Below are 25,495 nucleotides of genomic sequence, written 5' to 3' on the forward strand. Positions count from 1 at the left end.
AAGGTGTCATGGCTCTGCAATCAAAAAATGTTGTTATAATGGAAGTCAATGGGGAAAATCTGATGCTGCACAAAAACTAAAAATGCATCAAAGCCAATGTTTTTACCAATTTTTGGCATGCCCAAGACTGTGAAAAGGGTGAAAAAAAATTCAGTCCACAATCACTTTTTATATTGAAAATCAGTGATTTTGTGTTTTTTTTTTTCTCAAATCAGTGGCATCACTTATGAGCTTGGCAATTAAAGAGTTAAAATCATGAAATTTTTGGAAACATTTGGTAGTTTTGATCAGTTCTGAGGTTGATTAACAGATTTATGCAAAAAAATTTGAAAAAAATATTAATCTGATACATTTTTACAGCCGTTTAATTTAGTGGCCTTTTTTGGCCGCTAACAACACAAAAGGGTAGTGAATTGGAACAAGGCACAAGGGTTAAGGAGATGTGTATAAAATTCAGGGGGACTTTCTATATCTAGAAATGCACCCCCATGATGCTGTATCTTTGATATAGCATCATGTATTTCATTTTCATTTTATCAGCAGAGGATTTTGGAGGTCCGACTAGCACTTGGCATTAGTTTCAGTTAAATTAAATGCGTGGAGGCTAATTTCCTGTTTAGAGTAACATGTAAATGTTGTCTGACCACTCTAAATCAGATGAGCCTCAACCTCTGATTATTTCAATATTAATCTATCTAAGTTGCATTTTAAATTATGGCACGATTATACAAAGCTATCATTGGAGAAGATGGTCAGTTTGTTTTATGATAGTGATTGTGAACCTCTGGTTAGAAATAAATATTGTAATAATTAAGTTGCACCTCTATGGGGACTAAATAAAGTATGTTCAGAGATGAGCACGCATAAAAGGCGGCCTTCTGAACATATGGTCTAACCTCTAGCAGCGACCAGGCCTGATTCGGTTGTGATCGTGGGCCCGCATGATTATTAAATATTAATAAACGGCCGGTGCGTGAGTCCAAAGCGACATGAGTAGCCGAATGAACGGATGCAATAACAAGTAGGGCTAAACCAGAATAACCAAACATCCACCCAAATTCTGCAACTGTTAAAAGTAATTATCAATCCGATTTATAATAACTTTATCTTGGAGTCAGATAATAATGCCAAATCGCATAAATGCCAAAACGTCATCTGCAAGCGCTGAAAAAGATCGAATGCGCTAAAATCCTTCTGCCATGCGGTTTGGATTCCGTTGTTGGGCCAAACGGATGGATGGGGTCATATTTTACCCCCTTACATACACAAAAATTTCCAACATGTTTTGATGTAGGCTAAAGTTGTGTATGTTTAGATATTTAGTTGTAATTTGATTTTAGCCTAATGACACATACTGTACCCGGTTTTGGTGTTGGGGGCTGCAAAACGGACAAACCAGTTCTGGGTTGGCTAGGGTAGTTATGTGTGTGATTGCAAGATGTGAACCCTTACAAAACAAAAATATATTGCCGTATATTGGAAAATATCAAGTAATATATTAGGCAACATATTTTATATTTATATTTTTCAATATATTGAAATATATGCATAAACCATACATGTATATATGATACAAAATATATTCCAATCAAGAACAAAAAGGGAACTATATTTTTACATGTAATAGTTTGTCTTTATATGCTATAAACCATACATGTATATATGATACAAAACAGAGGTGGGGGACTCGAGTCACATGACTTAACTCAAGTCTGACTCGAGTCACAATTTTCAGGACTTGCAACTTGTTTGATTCAAGTATGAAAATAACTTGACTTGACTTTGACTTGAGAACAAGTTACTTGAGACTTGACTTGACCGGGAAGACTCGACAATGACTTGAACTTATAAATAATAAACAAACAGCAATAAAATTCATTAGAATAAAAAATATTATTGTGACATCAGCACCACTTATCAGCGTCTGTGCCTTTAACGCTGCACAATTCAAACCGCGCCAAACATGGCAGACAGTAACGTTAGTCGAGCTCCACAAATAGTCTCATTTGGCTATAAAGACTTTGAACTGGATCGTGCCAATAAAAAAAGATTTGCCAGATGCAAAATATGCAATGCAAGAATATCCGACAGGACAACCATAACGTAAAAAAACAAAGTAAGAAAGTCATCTTTTTATAGTCGTTTTACTCTATAACGATTACTAATGCAATAAATTAACGTAAATCTTTTCCTGTTCCGTGTGGAAAATGCGCTTGCAGTTGATCTGTGGGCACGAGTCACTGGCTGGAGTGTGCCTCAGAACCTTTCCTGGTCTGGACGGATCAAAAGAATCTCGAGTACATCCGTTCAGCCAGGAGACTGACCTCGCGACAGGCTTGTTGGGCACTCCTCTTTGACTGTTTTAACTTTGCCTCTCGTACTGGCCGGGTTCTAAAAACACGAAGCCCAACGCCCTCTCTTGCTTGTTTGATAGCCGTAGCATTAAGAGGACCAAAACCATCCTCCCCGAGTGGCGGGTGGTGGGTGCCCTCTGCTGGGGAATCAAGCAGCGGGTGAGGGAGGCCGGCCGAGAGGGGGAAGTGCCAGCTGAGTGCCCGACGGGTTGATCCGAGGTCATCCAGTGGGGTCATGAGTCCAAGTTTGTTTGTCATCCTGGAGTTCGGAGATCATTGGCTACCGTCCGCCAACGGTTTTGGTGGCCCTCTATGGCGTCAGATGTCAGACAGTTTGTATTAGTCTGTCAGGTATGCATTCTGAATAAGACTTCTCATCAAGCCCTCGTTGGTCTGCTTAAACCCCTTTCTGTTCCCTCCCGCCCTGGTCACATCTAGCCGTAGATTTTGTTACCGGCTTACCTTATTCTAAAGGCAACACCGTTATTTTGACGGTGGTGGACCGTTTTTCCAAGGCGGTTCATTTCGTTCCCCTTCCCAAGCTGCCCTCTGCCAAAGAAATGGCGCAGGTTTTGATTGAACACATCTTCCGCTTACATGGTCTGCCTACTGACGTGTTATCTGATATGGGTCCGCAATTCATTTCCTGTTTTTGGCAAGAGTTCTGTAGACAGATCGGCGCCACTGTCAGCTTATCTTCAGGTTATCACCCACAGACCAACGGGCAGTGTGAACGGGCTAATCAGGATCTCGGCCGAGCGCTCCGCTGTTTGACATCTCAATTTCCGAGCTCCTGGTGCCAACAGCTTCCCTGGGTTGAATATGCGCACAACTCCCTTCCTGTTTCTGCCACCAATATGTCCCCTTTCGAGGCTTCGATGTGTTTTCAGCCACCTCTGTTCCCATCACAAGAATCCGATGCGATGGTTCCGTCTGCTCTAGCCTTTGTTCAACGCTGCAAGCGCACTTGGAACAGAGCTAGAACAGCCTTAATTCAGGCAGCCAGACAAACCAAAGCCACGGCCGACCGACACCGCCGACCTGCGCCCCATTACATTTGTGGGCAGAAAGTATGGCTTTCTTCCAAGGATCTGCCTCTCAGAGAGTCCTCTCGCAAATTGACTCCTCGGTTCCTTGGTCCATACAGTATTATTAAGGTTGCTAGACCGGTGGCGGTAAATCTCAGATTGTCTCCTGCTCTCGGTCAGATTCACCCTGTTTTCCATGTGTCCAAGGTCAAGCCTGTATTTTTTTCTCGTATTAACCCTGTTCCCTCTGCCCCTGCTCCCCCCACCCCTCTTCTAGTGACTGGCTCTCCTGCCTATTCAGTGAGAACTTTAGAGATGTTCGCCGACGGGGCAGAGGTTTTCCGTATTTAGTTGAATGGGAGGGTTATGGTCCGGAGGAGCGGTGTTGGGTTCCAGCCCAGGACATCCTGGATCCAGGGTTGATCGCAGGTCTCCATCGGCGACTAGGTTAGCCCCCTCCGGTACCATCTGTTGGCGGTCGTTGGGGGGGTACTGTCACAATCTCGGTCTGATTGACCGTTCTGTCTTTTCTCTTCCTCGTGTTTGTGTTTTGTGTTTTTGACAGTTCCTCACGTTCGCGCCTGTCACCAGGGCGATTTCATCACTGCTGATTTCCTACACCTGTGTCCCTCACCTGTTACTCATTTTCTCCCCATTTCGTTTAGTAGTTAATCTCTCTGATTATTCGTATTTTTTTACTTTTTGTCCTTTTTTGTTTTTTTCGCCTGTTCTGTCTGCTGTCTCTGCCATCTCGTTATAGGATTACAGCACCTCCGCTTCGGATTCCTGATCTTCCTCCATCTGCCCTATGTCCTGATTGTGACCGCTGTCCAGCAGACCTGAGTTCTGGTTATGCTCGCTGTCCAGCAGCACTGAGAGGGGTCGTGACCGTTGCCCAGCTGTTTCTGTCGGCCTTAATTGACGATTGCAGTCCAGAGTTCTGGTTATGCCCGCTGTCCAGCAGCACTGAGACGGGTAGGGACCGCTGCCCAGCTGTCTCTGTCGGCCTTAATTGCCGATTGGTCTCCTCTTCTCTCCCCAACCCTGTTCTGTGGTTTTCAATGTCCAGCATGGCGGTTGTGATCTCCACTGTGTTCTCCAGTGTTTGCTATTGACTTTATCTCTCCCTTGCACTGCCCAGTGGTTTTCTCTGTCCCTTATTTAAGCCTTTATTAAAATTATTGATTCATCTGCAACTGGTTCCTTGCCCAGGGTTATTATCGTAAACGAAAACTATCACGAAAACTGAAACTATTAGTGAAAAAACATTTTCGTTAACTGAAATAAAATAAAAACGAAGGTTTCTAAAAAAAACTAAAACTAAAGAATAACTATAATGTGGACCTGTAAAACTAACTAAAACTAACTAAAATTTAGGAAAACAAAACTTGCGTTTTGTTTTTTAAATGTTACTGGATCAGCAGTTAAACACGGAGTCACTCATATTACCGGATCATAAGCAAATGAGCAGATGTTGCTGGATCATTAATAACCAATAGGTGGCAGTCTATTAGAACTCCTGACCTGCACAGCAGCGTGATGTGTATGACGCTGTCAGGGCACTGGATCCCTGCCCCCGAGCCAACAGTTCGGTTTAGAAAACATCATCTTGTTGCTAACGCCTAGTTTAGTAAGACAATTTGTTTCTGCTGGCAAACCATTACAATAACTGAAGAAGGCTTAATTATCTCAGTGTACTGTACACGGAAGCATTAAAACGTTACTGTAAATATGGCTGAAAACGCTGACGCCAACCGCTTGCTTGGCAGTGTTAGCTGACGCTTTTTGGGTGCTATGATACAGAATGTCCGTTTAACTAATCTGAAACTATTATATGCCTTTGCGGATAATCAACAAATAATATTATATATTAATATTTAGTCAACAAATAGGTATATTATGTTAGTACAGCGGTCTCTTCTGGTACAGAAATGGACACTCATAGACAGAACATTAAACTTTGCATTGATTTTCAGTTGTTGTGCACAGTTTGTACAAGTAAGATGTGCTGATTTACTCTAAATTATCTGGGTTATTTTTAACCCAATGCTGAGAAAATACTGGACAGAACACATATGTTGGTTTATAAATAAACATATGCTGGGTTGTTTCAATGCAATGCTGGGTTGTTTTAACCCATCTTTGGGTTAACAACAACCCAGCATATGATTATTTATAACCAAACATGTATATTTATATATGTATATTATATTTACCCAAATAACACATCAGAATTTAGAGTGTTGGTTGGTGTGGTATTTGTCCCGGCCTTTGATTGATAGGACTAAATAAACAAAACTTATTTTTTTTAAATCCTCTTATTCTCATCGTATTTTCAGCATTTCCAGATTTGGCAAGGTGTATGTACACAACCATGATATTATGTTAAAGACTAAAACTATACTAAAACTAAATAAAGACTAAAAGGAATGATTTTTGAAAAATAGAAACTAAATCAAAACTATTTATGCACCACTAAAAAGAACTAAAACTAAACTGAAATAAAATAACACATTACAAAACGAAATAAAATAAAAACTAATATCTTTTTTTAAAACTATAATAACCCTGTCCTCGCCTCTGTGTATTTTATATACATTTCCTGACATACGTACTGTATTACTAAATGATGAACGTTACTGTGAACTCGTTCATTCTGGTGCTTGTGAATCCGTGTATCGTTTGTTCATTCGTTTTTCTAATTGAAACCAAAAATAAAAAAATTAAAAAAGACGTGTTTTTTTTTTTAATCTGTTTCCAAAACCAAAATGAAAAAACGGATAACGCTTTGTTTTCCGATATTCAATTTTGTACTAATATCAAAAATCTAAAAAACGGATAAGGAGCGTGTGCGTTTCACTTTGGTGTTTTCGTTTGATGCCAGTGACGTCAACCGGAAGTGATCTTTACCCGCGGAATTACAAGGCAAGTAGCGCGATCAACGTAGAGAGCTTCATGCTGTTCCATGGCAGTAAGAGTGACACTAAAATCAGATAATATGACCACAGAAAAAATATTGGTCATATTCTAGGTATTTATTCTGTTAATTCACTGTAGTAATTAACTGTAGTCAGATCTCGTTGTCATGTGAAATCCATCTCCATCTCCAACACTCCTACTTTTCAGTAGGATTTATCAAATTTAACACAGTGTTGATGAAGTTCATATTGTGAATTTATATATGGTCAGTATGTGTTATTGTTATTTTAAAAACTCGAGCTTAAACTTGGTAGGTTAAGGATTGTTATTTATGTACGTGGAACATGTGTATTAGAACCATGTATAAATCACAAGAGGCACAGCAAGCAATAATCAGCCTAACCAGAATCCAGGTTTTTAAATTTCCAACCGGCAACATGAATCCACTCGTTGCTTTGCTTGGACTACGCCAGAACAACCAACCCATTGAGGATAGGCCTATTTCACAATATGGCGGCCGAGACCAGATGTAGGTAGAATGCATTTCCGGTCACGCCGTCAAGGATCTCATTCATTCATTCATTATCATAATCATAATGGACCGCCAACAGCTCGTTTTTTTCTCAGACATTAACTAATTTACCTAAAGTAAGAATACCAGAAGTTGTCCGTTTTGTTGATAGTTTTCAGGGAGAGGTAAGAAGATAAAAATTAGATAAAGAGTACAATTTTTTTTTTTGAGAATTTATTTTTGATTATCAAGGTAGGTATTATGCTAGGCAGTTATCATGGCAGAACAATCAATGTTGTTTTATGGATGATTTAAAAGTGTTCTTAATAAAAATAATTCAAAAAACTTGTTAACTGTGTATTTGTGTGTGTGTGTGTGTGTGTGTGTGTGTGTGTGTGTGTGTGTGTGTGTGTGTGTGTGTGTGTGTGTGTGTGTGTGTGTGTGTGTGTGTGTTCAGTCACAAACATTCTTTCAGGGAAAATTGTTATTAGGGCCAGGTGTTATAGGTCGTTACGAAAGCGAGAGGAACCACATCAGCTTGAGGTAAATAATAAATTATTGGATGTAATAGTGAATGGTATGTTTTCTGATAAACAGATTGTTTCCAATGTATTACTTATATCAATGTATGTATTAAAAGAAGCTAAATAGTTTTGTAATAACAGCACCAACTGCAGTTACCATTAACATAACATAGCTTTTACATTATAATGGTCATTCCCAGCAAACAATGACCTGGCGGTCCGCCGGCAGTTTTTGGGCGGCACGAAGTCAGCGGCTTGACGCGGTCGGACCACCGTCGGGGCACCTTCGGCAAACCGACCAACGTAAAAAAGCTGTCGGTCTGCCGGCGTTTCTTGGGTGGCAAGCCACCAGCGGCTTGCCCCTGCTGGACCACCGATGGTACACCAGTGGCAAACCGCCCCAGCAAACAATGACCTGGCGGTCTGCCGGCGGTTTTTGGGTGGCACAAAGTCAGCGGCTTGACGCGGTCGGACCACCGTCGGGGCACCTTCGGCAAACCGACCAACGTAAAAAAGCTGTCTGTCTCCCGGCGTTTCTTGGGTGGCAAGCAACCAGCGGCTTGCCCCTGCCCACCGTTGGTACACCAGTGGCAAACTGCTAGGTTACTGAAACTAAGAATTTTAAAAATCTTAAGAAAATACATGAAAAACAATATGAGACTGCATATAGGGCTTATTTAACGAAATGCATACATATTTTTTTAATATTTCAGTTTAAAAGAATTTTAAGGATAGAATAAAAAATGAGAGATAGTGTTTGATACAATGTAGTCCACGTGCAGGCGTGGTAATTTGGACATTTATAGACAACAAAACGAGTTTGTGATTTCATAATCATTTGAGGAGATTTTAAATTGTTGTAGTGATTATGTCAATGTGTGAATTTGCCATGACGCGTGTGCTATGCGTGCCGAACACGTGCCCTTTTTGGCTTGTTCGACTTCATGCGGCGCTGCAAGAACCGACAGCTGTATGACGTCAAAGTACCGCGAGAACGATTCGAGAACTCATACGAAGTGTAATTTCGTCTCGCTCTCGCGGCACTTTAACGTCATGCGTCTGTCAGTTCTAGCGGGGCCGCAGGCAGGAAGTCGAACAGCCGTCTTTCCCTCAATACGGATTACCATGAGGTGGGACTGACGAAGCTCCTCTTTCACGGGTTTCTTTACTGTTTTCAGGTAAGTTTAGTCCCTCAAAATACACAAATAATACACAAAACTATTATTGACACGTAACAGAAACGCTTGTGTTGAATATTTACTTCATAGAAATGTTTTTTGTCTTAGAGAAAGTCTGATAGCATGTGGACGCTTTTCAAAAGTGATAATGTTAGGGTGACTATAGCTTTTGCATTGTTTATTAAGTTTTGCTTTTTAAAAAGCAACTTCGTGTGTTGATGAGATGATGTGATAGCTTTGTTCAGGTTGTCAATGCATTATTGGAAGTAACTTAGGCTACTTTGTTTAGCCTAAAATATGCAATGTACTGCACAGTTAAACGGTGAAAAAACTTTCATATAGCGTGAGTATTTGGTGAAACTAGTACAAACACATGTTTTATCGTAAACATATATATATACAAAAAAGTTGTTCTTTTATTTTAGGAGTGACCAATATAACCTCTATAATAGAAGAAAAGCTGAAGATTTCAAAATTTTCTGAAGGGAGCCACAGACAGAGATGTAAACTCAGGCAGGTTGAGAGCATATTAACTCACTTTTTTCACAACATATTACCATGCATCTTGTCATTTTTCTGCGTTTATAGCAGTTATTCCAGGAAGGTTTTAACATCCAAACGTGAGTGGCACCATATGAGCAATATTAAATGAACAAGTAAACCTAAAAACATAGATTCTGTTATATTTTGTATACTTTAATTTTCTTTTCTGTGTTTTCCATCCTTTTCATCAATATTGATTGCTTTGTGACAAATTGCATGTTATGTTTGTAGATTTTCCTTGCTGATATCCGTGCAGCAGAGTCAAAGCAGACCTGTCAGAAAACATCTCTAAGTTGCTATGAATCTCATAACTAGTAAGTACAACCTTAAACTAATACATTGCTGTTTACAGGTTTAAGGTTGTGGTTTATTTATAAAGTGCATCCAATTTCATTGGTAAAAAACAATGTTATTTTGTGTATTTGGTATAATATGCAATGTGTTTGCGTGGTGTACAGTTAAAAACACATAAATTTTTATAGCTTTAGATTTCCTCCCTTCCTCAAACGCATTGATTTGACTTGTACTTACTAGTTATGAGATTCATAGCAACTTAGAGATGTTTTCTGACAGGTCTGCTTTGACTCTGCTGCACGGATATCAGCAAGGAAAATCTACAAACATAACATGCAATTTGTCACAAAGCAATCAATATTGATGAAAAGGATGGAAAACACAGAAAAGAAAATTAAAGTATACAAAATATAACAGAATCTATGTTTTTAGGTTTACTTGTTCATTTAATATTGCTCATATGGTGCCACTCACGTCCTCAAACGCATTGATTTTGTACAGAACTCATCGATCTGAAATGCGCTGTGTCCCTGATTGGCCAGCTAATATGTACGTTGTGATTGGCCTGAATATGTCTGCCGTCAGCCGGAAATGTGACGCTCCTGTTTGAAAGATTCGGTCACAATGCAATGCTGACAGGAGTTCATTTGTAGGCTATGAGTAAAAGCGGGAGCAATTATACAGACAGTGCATTATTTGAAAACCACGCCCACCGGGGGAAAACAATCCAACCATCTCAATTTACTTTATATTGCATTTCTGGCTTATAACCAAAAAACAAAACAATGCCTGAAAGCTGCTGCGTGACAGAGTCTACAGCTAACACGCTGAAAACCCCAGAAATACGTTTTTAGTACCAAGCTATAAAACTCAGCCTTTAAGGAGACAAAAGTGGATCGCTGATTACGTTTCCCTCCAGTGGGCAACTGGGCATAGTTCTAATTATAGTAGTACTATGACAAGTTGCCTGAATCCAGTTTTGTGTCTTTGAAACGCTAGTTTTTTTTGTGTCAACAGCTTATAAAGTCTTATTTCTGAGTTTTTGGCTTGTTAGCTCAAGCCTGGTCCAACCAGACTCTCGTACATTCATTTCATTTGTACAGGGAGTCTGGCCACGCTCCATTGCAAAGTGTTACTTCCGTTAAGGAGGGTCTTCTGTTGAAGTTTAAAACTATTGGATCTGCCCAGAGTCACTCAGGATCTGCCATAGGCAATTGTTAAAGTGTGGTCGTGACGTATGTCATGCGCCAATACCGGCTGGAAACAACAAGTTTGAATGAACAGACCAACAAAACTTAGCAAACATTGTTCTTGCTCCGGCTTTAACTTCTGTATATTCTGCAATTTTGCAACAACGGACTGAATAGCTTTTCTCACGTCTTTCTCCGCTGCCATTACTGAATTACAACTCAAACTGACGCACGACTTCTGTTCGCTGATTGGTCCTGCAGATTTTTGCAGGACAAAACAACACTCTACACAGCAGTCCCAGACATTGTACTGAAGCGAAATGAAAATTAAGTGGAAGCACGTAGGAGGGCGGAGCCAGGCTATGTTAGCTCCACACCCTGTCACACAGCAGCTTTTAGGCATTGTTGTGGTATTTGTTATAAGCCAGAAATGACATGGAGGTTCAGGCAGCCACACGCAATACAAAGTCATTGTTACTCATTGTTTACGCATATCGTTAACATGTACTAATACATACTTACACACCAAAGTAAATGTAAAATCATGAGTCGGACCATAATTGCTCTTTAATAAAATACAATAAAAAGGCAAGGCTTTGTCACATTTTACTCCTAAATTCTCCCATGCAGTCTAAATCTAGAAAAAACACTACTTCTAAGACAAGCATTCACATACACTAAAACATCTTATGACCTTGTTCTTCAGTAATTAAATAATAAAATGCGCAAACGAGCTTTTGCTTGAAATAATATGAACAGCAGCAACCCTAATCCTTCTCATTTTGCTTTTATGTTTTTGTCCATCAGGATACACATCATGAGATAACTAGAGCTTATGGCTCTGTTTGGATCCAGCCTCACTTGTGAAGAATTCAGATGACGTAAACACTCACAAAGACATTATATGATGGCATCTATAGATGGACATACACAACTGCCAAATGTAACATATTGTAATTACTGCACCAAAGCGCAACCCTACAGATTTTCAACCCACTTAATATTTTTACAAATACAATATATGTTTATATTTGAAAAAAATATTCTTTAGCTAATTTTACTGATTTATTTCCATTTATTTGTCCACAATACTCTGCCAAAATGATGTTTTGCATCATCCAAATATTGTTAATGTACATATTACAGACATTGTAACAACACAAAGTGGGTTGAAAAAGTTTCTTCTTCTAAGTGCAGTAACTACGCAAACACTAAAACCGAGAAAAAAGTTCTTAAAGTGTTTTACACCAGCGGGTCAAACTTGTTACTGCAATTTTGGCAAACACATTTCTCTGATGGGACAAAATTAAACCAGGAGACTTTGTCACAAGACAACAGATCTCACAAAGCCCATTTCAACCTTCACCTCAATTTTGACCAAATGCATAGTTACTGCGCTTTGGCTTTGTTGGGCAGTATAGTAGTATTATAGTAATGCTGCAGTGAAACCATGGTAACCATATATTTTTAAATCATGGTAAAGTTTGTGGTTACTAAAATGTAGTACTATAAGCCTATGCTGTTGTAAGAGAATGTTTATTCTTTATTATTGTTGTAAAATCATGGTTGATTTTATATTTACCATGTGTTACTGCAAATGATGGTAAAATCATGGATAACTTTGCATGGGTACAGAAAGGTGTAAACTGGTTGTTTTTATTTGTAAGTCATGTTGGTTTTAATGCATGTGATAAATGTATATGCATTTGAATATTTATTCTGTTTACTGACAATAATAAATTTGCAGTTGCTGATGTAAATTGTTTATTATTGTGTTGAAAGACATTTGGTTAGCGTGATTAAACAATTATGAACCACGGACCGACCGGGCAGCTAGCAACCATTACCGGTATAAACCAGCGGACCTTTGCGGCTGCCGCTGGTGGTCCGCTGGAAAAACGATGGGTAAAACTCCGGCGAGCCACTGGCGGCATCCGCCGGGGGACCGCCGCTCGTCCGCTGGCCTTGTGTTAGCTGGGGCAGCGGTCCAACAGCGGACCTCCGTCGAAAAAGTAGCGGCTGCCGCTGGTGGTCCGCTGGAAAAACGATGGGCAAAACTCCGGCGAGCCGCTGGCGGCATCCGCCAGTGGACCGCCAACTTTGCCGCCGGTGGTCCGCCGGTGGACCGCTGACCTTATGTTTGCTGGGATTGTAACCCTTGTACATTGTTTAGGGCATTTAAAATTATATTAAAAAGTTGATACTATAAATGTACACACAAAATAAGTAAATAAATAAATTAGAATGATGTCATTGTATGTTAGTATGAAATATGTTATTTTAAGTGTTTTTCCCCAGTAGATGGCAGCAAACTTTGGGTAGACTGGGTGAATGCAAAAAATGCAAATCTTTACATGGAATTGGACTAGAAATTTTAATATTGTACAAGTAGAATTATAAATATAAAATGTAGCTACAAATACACATTTTACAGTTGGGAGTAAATGGTTCAGTGTACTTCTTAAATGAACAGCAAAACAAATGAATATGTAAAATACATGAAGGTTTTTCTATCACGTTCTGTAGATCACACTTGAAACCATCACCCCACCTGAACTGACAGCATATCCCTGTAAGACCCACGGTTGCAAATTTACAACATCACTTTTAACAATTAAAAAAAAATGCCTGCAAATGTTTTTTTCCTCTCAAAACCACATTTACATAGTTAATGGGTCCTATTGTTTGTCCTCACAATCCTATTGGATAGAAGAAGTGTCTATAGGTCCGGTCATCTGGCTATGAACTCACTCTACCTGCAAACTTCCCGCTGAGCTCATCTCCTTTTTTTGCATGACTGGATTTGTCAGGATTAAAGTAAGTAACACTGCTTAAATATTTTTTGGGTGTTTATTACAATGTCTAGAACATGTACATATTTAGTTATTTTGGAAAACTTTCATCAAATTTGATTTAGAGCTTGTTATGTCTATGTTGTAATTCTACAACATTGGGTCAGAGTGGTAGTCAAAATACCCTGTGCACCTTACACATTACATAAGGACACTGCACTTTTCAAATGATCACAAATTGAAAAATAAATGTAGTAAAAATGTAGTGTTACATGATTAATTGTAACTAAGCTATAAATGTGTTTTTCTGTTAATTGTTTTACTTAGTTTAGCTTAGACCATTATTAAACACATGAAAAAATGTTATGGGATATTTGAAACTTCAGCATCTATAGCAGTATTTGAAACTTCCTGTATTTTTGTAGTTTTTTTTTTTGTTTTTTAACTTCTAAATGATCCTGAGCCATTTTTTCTCAATGTTGCCCAAGCAGCTGTTAGTAGCATTAGGAGATAGAAAAACAGATTCTGAATGTTCTGGAATTTTTGGGATGCCTGTTGCATTGTCCAGGAACAGGTGCGAATGGTCTTGAATGTGAACCTGTAAGTGCTCTGGGGGATGCATGTGTTCCTTTAGTATGATAAGTAGAGAGCATAATAGGCTGCAATAGACAGTATTGTTTGAATGTAGTGAAATGTTGAAATTATAATACTTATGGGCATGCTAATGGCAATATTTAGATTTCTACCCACATGGTCTACCACCCTGTCTATTCTTTCAGTTTATCTACTACAATGTAAGACCCATATGTATTATTCACATATTTAACTTCATTTTTTTGTTTACTTTTTCCATTTCAGAATGCCACAAGTGTAGAAAGGTATTTTATTCAGTGTGCAGGATGTGATTGCTTTTGTCCAAAATGGAGAGAGCGATTTTGAAATCGACTCAGACGACACGGATTCAAGTGACTCAGAGAATGAAGATGCAGGTGAAATGGACAAAGAAAACCACCAACCCATTGACTGCCCAGCCAATGATGATGTGGAAATCAAGCCCCAACCAATTAAACACACTGTGCCCCGGGACAGATTTCGCTGGCTGAAAAAGGATTTTATCAGTCCCAATACCGATTTCTCTGGTTCAGAAATTACCAATGATGCCACCTCCCTCCTTACCCCACTGGCGTACTTCCAAAAGTTTGTGACAGAAGACATGATTGAGGCTTTGACAAGAAACACAAATGAACGTACAGCTTGCAAAAAAGTGGAACATCTGTCAACACCAATAGTAAGGAAATTGAGAATTAAGATTTGTAAATATTTTTTTCCCATATTTTTTATTAATAAATGCTTATTTATAAAACTATGATTGTTGTGTGGTTATAACTCATGATATATATACTGTTATGGGGCTAAGTAAGCAATCAACCCTGCAAATGAATGCTTAAATGTTCTGTATATCTGTTCAGACAAAGTGAGTACAAACACAGAAGTTCTGCTCCAAGCAATGCCCAATGTTGCTAATTTACAACATTTTCCTAAAAACGTACTAAAACGTAAAAAATCAGAAAACTCTTTCATTTCTACATCAGAGGCCTCCTAAAACAATATCTGGGAGGTCAAAAAAAATGTTGCTCATTTTTTTCTATATTTGGGTCTTACAGGGATATACATCCTCATGTGCTGCTGGAAGAAGTTTGTGCAACCATCTGGTTGCATTGCTTTATCAGACAGCACATTTTAGTATGCTAGGCATCAAGAATGTTCCAGCTGCCATTGCGTGCACAAGCAAGGAGCAGTCCTGGCACAGGCCCCGCACACAGGTAAAATATGATAAAATAAGACAACAACTCATCTTTCAAACACATTTAATAAATCATCAGTTAATCATAAAGCTGTACTAAATAGTAAATCAGCAGTAATAAAAAAACGTTTTGGACGAATTATAAAAGGTGCCCCCCAGGTCAAGGCAATGCGAAGAGGACTGGAACTTGAGCCAGAGGTTCTTTATCGCTATGCTGCCACCTTTGATGTCAACGTTCTTCCATGCGGTCTCGTCATCCACCCCCATGCTCCACATCTTGGTGCCAGTCCAGATGGCAAAGTGGTGGACCCCAATGAAGAACCTCCCTATGGCTTGGTAGAAGTTAAATGCCCGGATGTGGAACACATTAGAGAAGTATCACACATTGAGTTTGTTGGGGGCCAACCAAAACTAAAGAGAAAACACACCTACCACTGGCAAGTTCAGGGTCAGCTGATGGTCACTGGCTTAGCTTGGTGTGATGTGGTTACAGATACTAGGGGTGACTTTACAGTAGAAAGAGTATGGAGAGATGATGTGCTGATCCAAGAAATCAAGGCTAAAGCTGATGAATTCTACTTTGGAACATACATTCAAGCTTTGCTAGGGAGAAAAAAGGCAAGAAAAGGTGAATTATTAATATAGTTAAATGGTTATATCTGCATATGTTAGGAAGTAAAATTAGTTGATTGGTCACGGTTCATTTCATTGTTTATGGTAGTAGCCAAGGATTTTTAATATAATTTGTAAATATGGTATATTAAAGAACTACTATCAGAATACAATCCACCACGTAAACTGCGATCACAAAATTCGGGTTACTTAATTATCCCTAGAATATCAAAAGTGTCTAAAGGTGTTAGATCCTTTTCCTACTTAGCCCCTAAGCTCTGGAATGATTTACCAAATAATGTTCGAGTATCAGACACAGTCGAACAATTTAAATCTAAACTTAAGACATTCTTCTTTAACAAAGCATTCACATAGAATGTCCAGTAAATGTACTTTTCCCGCAGAAGTTATTTTGTCTAGAACAAAGCACTCACATACCTCATATGGGTAATTTACTCTTGCCGCAATAGTTAGCCTGTCTGGAACCGAGCTGAATTAAACCACTATAATGTATGACACTTGCATTACATGCGAACGGCCCCTACGCTAATAGAATTCTGTTTTTGTCTCCCTGTCTCGTCCTCGACCCTGAGGACAATGAGACAAACAGACCCAGTTCCTGTTGCTGTGAAGGTCATCGCACCACTGATCTACTGGCTGTCCTTCAACGTGACGCCCAACCGATGCGCGACCAACGGCCACCGGCTGAACCAGTTTAAAGGCGGAGTCCATGATGTTTGAAAGCCAATGTTGATATTTGAAATCACCTAAACAAACACGCCCCTACCCCAATAAAATCTGGACCTTCTGTTGATAGACCCGCCCCACACATACGCAACCCGGCATTTGATTTGATTTGATTGGCTATAAGTGTGTTTTGGTAGTCGGCCCGTCTCCTTTTCCAAACCGTTTTTCAAACATCGTGGACTCCGCCTTTAATCCGCTTACATGCTTCCTATCCCTACCGTGTCTATATATTATAAATATAAATATTAATTTCTCCCTAGGGTTATTTGTCCTTCTAGGAGTTTTTCCCACCGGGTTTTTTCCTAGGGGGTTTTTTAGTCCCAGGGAGAGTCAGCCAACTTTGGCTTAACTTAGCACTTTACTGTATACGTTACATTATTAATATGCTCGCATACACGGTTTTTTATCCTTAGCCGCTATATTCTACTTCTTATACTATGTATTGATTTTCAATGTTCTCCTCTACATCTACTCATGTAAAGCTGCTTTGCAACAATTAACAATTGTGAAAAGCGCTATATAAATAAAATTGAATTGAATTGAATATTTAATGTAGATTAAAATTTGTTAGGTGTTATTAAAATCTTTATTTTTGAATACTAAGCAATGTCATAGAATACAGTTAGTTTACATGTTAAAACTGAGCATTAATATTGATTAAAACAACAACAAAAAACAAGCAAAAGTTAATGACATTGACCCTGTCTGAATAGGGCAACACATGCTAGCTTACCAGAAAATAAGTATGCTAGCTCAGGACAAGCTCTTCTCTGGTTCTGTTTAAGTAAATGAAGAGATAATGTGTGTTATAAAATGTGTGCAGGTGCATTACATTAATGCGAGGTTCTGTGTGACCACAAGTAATAAGAATATTGACCTAAATGCAATATCTTACTGGCTGTTGATGAGATGGTGGCCGATGTTTCTGGCTGTTGATGAGGTGGTGAGCCAATGTTACTGGCTGTTGATGAGGTGGTGAGCCAATGTTACTGGCTGTTGATGTCTGTTGTTACTGGTTTACTTGTTAAAATAGAAAAATAATATTGATTAAAAAGGCAACAACAAAAAACAAGGTTTTCGTTTTTCCATTATTAAATCCAGCAAAAGTTAATGATGTTGACCCTGTCTAAATAGGGTAACAAAAACAAACTTACCAGAAAATGCACCACAGTGTCACAAAGTAAGCTAGCTCAGGACAAGGTCTTCTCTGGTTCTGTTAAAATAAATGAAGAAAAAATTTGTGTAGGTGATACATTAATGCTTAATTCGGTGTGACCACAATTACTAAGAATATTGACCAAAATACAAAATAAAGAGAAGATGGAAAATTATCGCTATTACTTACATAGCAAGGTTGACTGAAGAGTCTTGCGGTAATTAAAAAAAAACTTCAATTTTAAAAAGATCAATGTTACTGATGATGAGGTGGTGGGCCGATGTTACTGGCTGATAATGAGGTGGTGGCCGATGTTACTGGCTGGTGAGCAGGAGGAGGTGGGCCGATGTTACTGGCAGAGCAGGAGAAGTGGGCTGATTTTACCGGCTGTGGGTGAGGAGGTGATGTTAATGACAGGTAAGTAGGTGTTCACTCTGTCCAGTATTGTATCTCACCTTCCAGATCTAAAGGACCTTGGTAATTTGCCATTATGCAACAGCAAGACCACATCTGATTAACAGTGCCTGCTAAAGTGAGGGGAATTGGAGAATCCCAAATGTGGTACTCTTTTACTCGTCTAATTGCACGTTCAACAAGGACGCAAAGTCTGGCATTGGCCTGGGTTCTCTCAGTTTCCTCTCTGCTAAACTGGTCTCTGTGCTTGAAAGGGGGGATAATTAATTTTGGCTTAACATCCTCCAGAAACTTTCCAGTGAGGAAGCTCTTATCTGCCATAACCTCGTCACCTGGCTCCAGTAAGTTCAAAATCCCTGACTGCCTTGTCAACTCCTTTTCAGAGACAGAGCCAGTGAATAACTTGGATGCAAATGTGATTGCACCACAGGGTGCCACTCCAATAAAAGCTTTGAAGGTGGTATAGCTCTTGTAGGTTAAAAAGTTTTCAGAGTGGAGGGTAATTGCCTCTGGGCTCTCACATCTGAACTCTGTGCAGTCAATAATGACCCTCACATTTAGGCAGTACTGCTGGAATTTTACAGGCATTGGTCGCCTCATCTGGTCCCGGGTCATCCAGATTTGAACCAAACCCAACGCAAGGTACAGGTAGTTTGACCATGGTAATGCGACTCACTGTAGAAGTGCTCACTTGAAAAATCTCGGCCAAAACTCTCTCTCTAGGGCCGACAGCAACTCGCAAACAAAAAATGAAAAACTGATCAATGAGCTGCATCTTGCGCTAAAGGCTTGGCCTCACAACCTCTTTCTGTACCGTTGAAATTCTGATTCGCTTGACTTTGGACCAGTACACAATCCTTGATGCAGAGTGCTCAATTGATCTCCAGAAAACAAAAAATATGTTTTTGTTTGGGAATCTTGTAAAGTATCTGAAGTCTTCATCAGACACACACCATTTCTCCAGCAAAGCTCGAGAGATGGTAAGGCTTGATACCAGTTCCTCCAGCTCCTTTATTTTTTCCAGCGCCTCATCAAGAGCACCTAATTTAAGAGAAACAAAAAACTTTATTTAAAAAAAGGGTAAGTTACTATTACAGGTTTATGCAGTTATATAATAGTTAAAATATAACTACAAGTTCTTTATTCACCCCAATATTCTCACACACCATAATTAAAAATGTAAATTTGCTGTATTTTATGGAAGTTGATTATTATATTGTCGCCATTGTTGTACATTCATTAATAACTTCAATGGTCTGTGCTAATGTCTGTACCCTTTCATGTAATGTTAAGCAACAAGATGGTAAACACACAGCAGTAAGTGACCATTGACTTCCATAGTAGGAACAAAAAATATGATGGAATTTAATGGGTACCGTCAACTGTGTTCTTACCATCATTTATCAAAATATTTTCTTCATCATTTATCACAATACTTCCAAAATATTTTTTCCTACAATGGAAGTTAATGGAGAGTATCCCACAGGATTTTGAGATACTGTGGCGGCAATGACGTCACACGCTGATTAGCATATATGTGACGTCATTGCGTCGTGTTTTACTCTTTGATCCGTCACATTATATTGCATTTTTACACAACTAAGATGCTATTTTTACATAGTTTCTGTTCTGTTGTCTATAAAATAGTGACTAAACAGGACCTAGTAATGACCCACGACTCAGTAACTCTTTGTTTAATCCAATCAGCTCTTTCTTAAACTGCTGCTAAAAACGCGACCTTATCTGAAAAAATCATCATACGTTAACATTGAGGCTGTACTGGTGTTGCTCTTCTCATCAGTGTTGTTGTGTTATGAGCGCTTTTTTATTAGAAATACGAGTGGTATTTTATTGTATAGCGCAGACAATTTGTTGCAAATTCAGAAATATGAGAGAATACACAGTTGCTGTTACTACAGAACACGTGCATGGGCATGCCCAACCCAGTCTCACCCCATGTCGTCAATATTTGACGACACTTGACCATTCGTCATATGTTCACATTTTTTGACGAACTGGGGACTTCAATACTATTACGTCCGTTGCATTCTCTTTCCTATTTTCTTACCATCCCTACCCAAACCTAACTCTAACCCCAACGCCAGGTGACAACTGTTTAATTTCGCGTACCTAACTCTCTAACCCCAACACCAGGTGACAACTGTTTAATTTTGCGTAGACTGTTTAATTTTGCGTAATCTAACCCTAAACCGACGCGAAAATGGTAAGAAAATAATAAAGAGAATGCAACGGACGTAATAGTATTGAAGTCCCCAGTTCGTCAAAAAATTACGCGAAAGGTATACCCTTCGCGTCAACATATGACGAATGGTCAAGTGTTGTCAAATATTGACGACATGGGGTGAGACTGTGTTAGCATGCCGCATAATAGGTAGGGAGAGAGCTCGGACACAGACTCACATCAGAACGGGTATATGTGGGAAACACTATGCTAACCTTTTGTTAAGTCACTCTCATGATGAACTTAATCAGCCACCGACTTCTCTGTCAGTAACATCCGTGACTGTTGACGTTTAGGCGAAAAAGAGAAAGTACACGGAGGAACTTTTCACTGTTATGTGAGAGAGGCGTGCAGGCTCAGCAAAGAGAGGGGAGGGGGCCGGGGGCGCACGCTGTTGCGCTGCACACAACGAGAGAGGGAGGATGGAGGCACGCTGAGCGCTCGCTGCAATGAATTAAGCCGTTTTAAATATTAAAATGTAAATGGGAATCATGAAAAATCTTTTTGTGGCGGCCAGTGTTGATTCTGTGGCGCCCCGCCACAGATAAATGAATATATGGGAAACACTGGTATCTGCTGTGTGTTTACCATCATTTCTCAAAATATCATCTTTAATGTTCATCAGAAAAAAGACATTCATACAGGTTTAGAACAACATGAGGATGAGCAAATGACAGAATTTTCAATTTAAAGGACAAGTTCGGTATTTTAGACTTAAAGCCCTGTTTTCAGATTGTTTATGGTCAAATAGAATGGTTTTGACTGAAATTTCGACATTTTCGGCTGCCCTGAGAATTTTCGCGTGTTTGTGTTTCAGCTCAGACCTCTACAATGGATTTAATGGTGCACTGGAACAATCCTTCCTAAAATGCATTAAACTTTCGTTTACAAAGACGTGAAACTCACCGAGTGGTCAGGGGTGTTCACTGGTATGCTCACACAAAAATCGCTCCAAAAGACGCATTCCAACAGGTTTTATCGTAGTTTTTACCACCTCCATTGACATGTATTAGATGTGCTGTGAGGTACGGTATTACTCCGCGCCGGGAACTTTGTTTCTATTCTTGCAATTGGCAAAGGCGGATTAGCGCCACCACCTGGGCTGGAGTGTTTATTATTCAAGCTCTAAGCGGAAGAATGTACGGGTGTGAGGCGTTTGGGAAAATAGGTCCACAAGTTAACAACGAATTCTAAAACAGCTGTTGGAAAGCATCTTTTGCAGCGATTTTTGTGTGAGCATACCAGTGAACACCCCTGACCACTCGGTGAGTTTCACGTCTTTGTAAACGAAAGTTTAATGCATTTTAGAAAGGATTGTTCCAGTGTACCATTAAATCCATTGTAGAGGTCTGAGCTGAAACACAAACACGCGAAAATTCTCAGGGCAGCCGAAAATGTCGAAATTTCAGTCAAAACCATTCTATTTCACCATAAACAATCTGAAAACAGGGCTTTAAGTCTAAAATACCGAACTTGTCCTTTAAGGTGAACTATCCCTTAAACGGTCATAAATCTGCAGGTGAAAAAGTATTATAGGAAATACTATAGTGCTTTTAAACCGAACTATAGTAAATTGTAGTATACTGTATATTATAGTATTTACAACACTTTGTTAATGATTGCTACAGCATACTCTGTATTAACTATAGTGTACTGATAAACTGTTATAAATACTCTAGTATACTTTAGTTTATACTAGTATAATATACCCTATAGTTGTAGACAATGTAGTACAGTATTGGATAATATATAGTTGTTATGTTATCACAGCAACTATTAAATTACTACAACAAATTAATTCAAGTACATTACTATAGTATGGGTCAAAAACACTGTAGTATTTACTATAAATTACTATAGTATTTATTCACCTGAGACCCCCGAATAATTTAATACCACATTCACCTTGCTGACATGCTCCACTGTTAGCATAACTGCAATCGTAATTGTACACATGTAACAGAGATTATAAAATTTTATTATATATATACTATTTAATTGACAAGTAACTACGATTTTATTGTAGTTATTTAGTTAACAACATGCTAGCTAAATTACTCACCCAGGGGAGCATGGCTATCATAATCGTGCACCAGCAGCCCAGTATCAACACTCTCCATTTCAACATCTGATTCCTCCTGCTCACCACAAACACCTCTTTTTGCCGTCCGTGTCTGGCGTGATTTAACATCTCCCCAGTTGTTCCAAGAAAACCTGGAAGGCACAGCATGTGGAGTAAGGTATTTATGACCAGACTCGGGGTGGACTCTGTGAAGTGCATAGCACACTCAAAACTGCTTCCCCTCCTCACTGTAAATGATGCTCCCTCATATCTTCGAATAGCCCAAATCCAACTTCCTGGATTTATGCTATCAGGTACATTGTGATGATGACACGCTTAAGAACTTTTTTTAAATGCACTTGATGGACATTTACGCCTGTGTGAAGTACCCTGCTGAAAAACAGCATCAAACCAGCATGGACCAGCATGGGAATTATGCTGGTTTAGCTGGTGGTCACCAGTATACCACCACCAAAACACAACATATGTTGATCTTGCTGGTATGACCAGCATGGGATGGTGGTGCTAATGCTGGTTTAGCTGGTGCTAATGCTGGTGTGGAGCTGGTTTAGCTGGTGCTAATGCTGGTGCTGATGCTGGTTTAGCTGGTGTTCACTAGCAAACCAGCACCAAAACACAACATATGCTGGTCTTGCTGGTATGCTGTTTTTTCCAACAGGGTACATAGACTTTGCTCTTTTGTTGAGTGGTTCTTCCTTCACCGTGGGAGCTGTGGATGAGCAACACTGCAGCTCAACCACAACCACCTCACATAAACCAGCTAAAGTCATGCCTGTGTTACCCAAGCCTGTTCAAGCCATGCCTGTCTCTAAGATGGCCCCCACCATGCCTGTCTCTAAGATGGCCACCACCATGCCTGTCTCTAAGATGGCCGCCACCATGCCTGTCTCTAAATGGGCCGCCACCATGCCTGTCTCTGCACCTAAGATGTTACAGTATTGTTCAAAACAATAGCAGTACAATGTGATTAACCACAATAATCAAGGTTTTAAGTATATTTTTTTATTGCTACGTGGCAAACAAGTTACCAGTAGGTTCAGTAGATTCTCAGAAAACAAATGAGACCCAGCATTCATGATATGCACGCTCTTAAGGCTGTGCAATTGGGCAATTAGTTGAATTAGTTGAAAGGGGTGTGTTCAAAAAAATAGCAGTGTGGCATTCAATCACTGAGAAATCAATTTTGTGAAGAAACAGGTGTGAATCAGGTGGCCCCTATTTAAGGATGAAGCCAACACTTGTTGAACATGCATTTGAAAGCTGAGGAAAATGGGTCGTACAAGACATTGTTTAGAAGAACAATGGAGAGCAAAACCAGAGAGACGTGGAAGAAAACGGAAGACAACCATCAAAATGGATAGAAGAATAACCAGAATGGCAAAGGCTCAGCCAATGATCACCTCCAGTATGATCAAAGACAGTCTGGAGTTACCTGTAAGTACTGTGACAGTTAGAAGACGTCTGTGTGAAGCTAATCTATTTTCAAGAATCCCCCGCAAAGTCCCTCTGTTAAAAAAAGGCATGTGCAGAAGAGGTTACAATTTGCCAAAGAACATATCAACTGGCCTAAAGAGAAATGGAGGAACATTTTGTGGACTGATGAGAGTAAAATTGTTCTTTTTGGGTCCAAGGGCCACAGGCAGTTTGTGAGACGACCCCCAAACTCTGAATTCAAGCCACAGTACACAGTGAAGACAGTGAAGCATGGAGCATGATATGGGCATGTTTCTCCTACTATGGTGTTGGGCCTATTTGTCGCATACCAGGGATCATGGATAAGTTTGCATATGTTAAAATACTTGAAGAGGTCATGTTGCCCTATGCTGAACAGGACATGCCCTTGAAATGGTTGTTTCAACAAGACAATGACCCAAAACACACTAGTAAACGGGCAAAGTCTTGGTTCCAAACCAACAAAATTTATGTTATGGAGTGGCCCAATCTCCAGACCTTAATCCAATTGAGAACTTGTGGGGTGATATCAAAAATGCTGTTTCTGAAGCAAAACCAAGAAATGTGAATGAATTGTTAAAGAATCATGGAGTGGAATAACAGCTGAGAGGTGCCACAAGTTGGTTGACTCCATGCCACACAGATGTCAAGCAGTTTTAAAAAACTGTGGTCATACAACTAAATATTAGTTTAGTGATTCACAGGATTGCTAAATCCCAGAAAAAAAAATGTTTGTACAAAATAGTTTTGAGTTTGTACAGTCAAAGGTAGACACTGCTATTTTTTTGAACACACCCCTTTCAAATAATTGCCCAATTGCACAGCCTTAAGAGCGTGCATATCATGAATGCAGGGTCTTGTTTTTTTCTGAGAATCTACTGAACCTACTGGCAACTTGTTTGCCACGTAGCAATAAAAAATATACTAAAAACCTAGATTATTATGGTTTGTCACATTGTACTGCTATTATTTTTAACAAGACTGTATGTTACCTGCACCTGTCTTCAAGATGGCTACCACCATTTCTGCACCTGTGATCCAAAGAGCCATCGTCACCACCACACCTGCATTGAAGAGGGCTGTTGTTAACCCTACACCTGCCATCAAGATGGCCTTCATACCTACGCTAGAGCCACTTCACAAGATGGCTGTCACACCTGAGCCACTGCACAAAATGGCTGCCTCACCTAACTCTCAAGTTCACCCCTTTACACGACGAGTGAGATCGAGTCTACTAGATACCCAGATGGTGTCAGTACAGACGTCCCGGATCTCCCGTCAAGTTGTATCCAGTTCTATAATCTCTACTGCTACTGAGGTATGTCTCATGAACTCTGTGCTTCCTGCATTTGACATGGCCCTGTGGTGTGTGTGGTCTGCTTTCTGCTCTTTTGTTTCCTGTGTTCCTCAAGCCCCTGAATCTGAATCATCTGAAGCACCTCCTGTTACGGCTAGAGAACCTGAGCCCCCGGGTTCACCTGTTTCGCCGGGTTCACCTGAGTCGCCGGATTGGCCGGGTTCACCTGAGTCGTCTGGTTCACCTGAGTCGTCTGGTTCACCTGAGTCGTCTGGTTCACCTGATTTGTCTGGTTCACCTGATTTGTCTGGTTCACCTGATTCACCTGATTTGTCTGGTTCACCTGATTCACTTG

At 39.7% G+C, this 25,495-nt stretch overlaps 3 long non-coding RNA genes across 5 annotated transcripts in view; 1 reads left to right on the top strand and 2 right to left on the bottom strand.

Moving 5' to 3' along the window:
* The window catches only part of LOC141282922 (uncharacterized), a 336,747-nt gene that overhangs the window by 60,707 nt on the left and 250,545 nt on the right, over positions 1-25,495 (bottom strand). The window lies entirely within an intron of this gene.
* On the top strand, positions 8,386-12,301 carry LOC135718239 (uncharacterized). The gene is made up of 4 exons (XR_010520685.2): positions 8,386-8,514; positions 8,940-9,027; positions 9,289-9,371; positions 11,349-12,301. It is a non-coding gene; the product is annotated as an uncharacterized lncRNA (long non-coding RNA).
* On the bottom strand, positions 15,610-17,517 carry LOC135718525 (uncharacterized). The gene is made up of 3 exons (XR_010520882.1): positions 17,392-17,517; positions 17,230-17,272; positions 15,610-15,740 (listed from the first exon to the last, which is right to left on the bottom strand). It is a non-coding gene; the product is annotated as an uncharacterized lncRNA (long non-coding RNA).

This window comes from Paramisgurnus dabryanus, chromosome 10, assembly GCF_030506205.2.
Source record: "Paramisgurnus dabryanus chromosome 10, PD_genome_1.1, whole genome shotgun sequence".
In the NCBI taxonomy this organism is placed as follows: Eukaryota; Metazoa; Chordata; class Actinopteri; order Cypriniformes; family Cobitidae; genus Paramisgurnus; species Paramisgurnus dabryanus.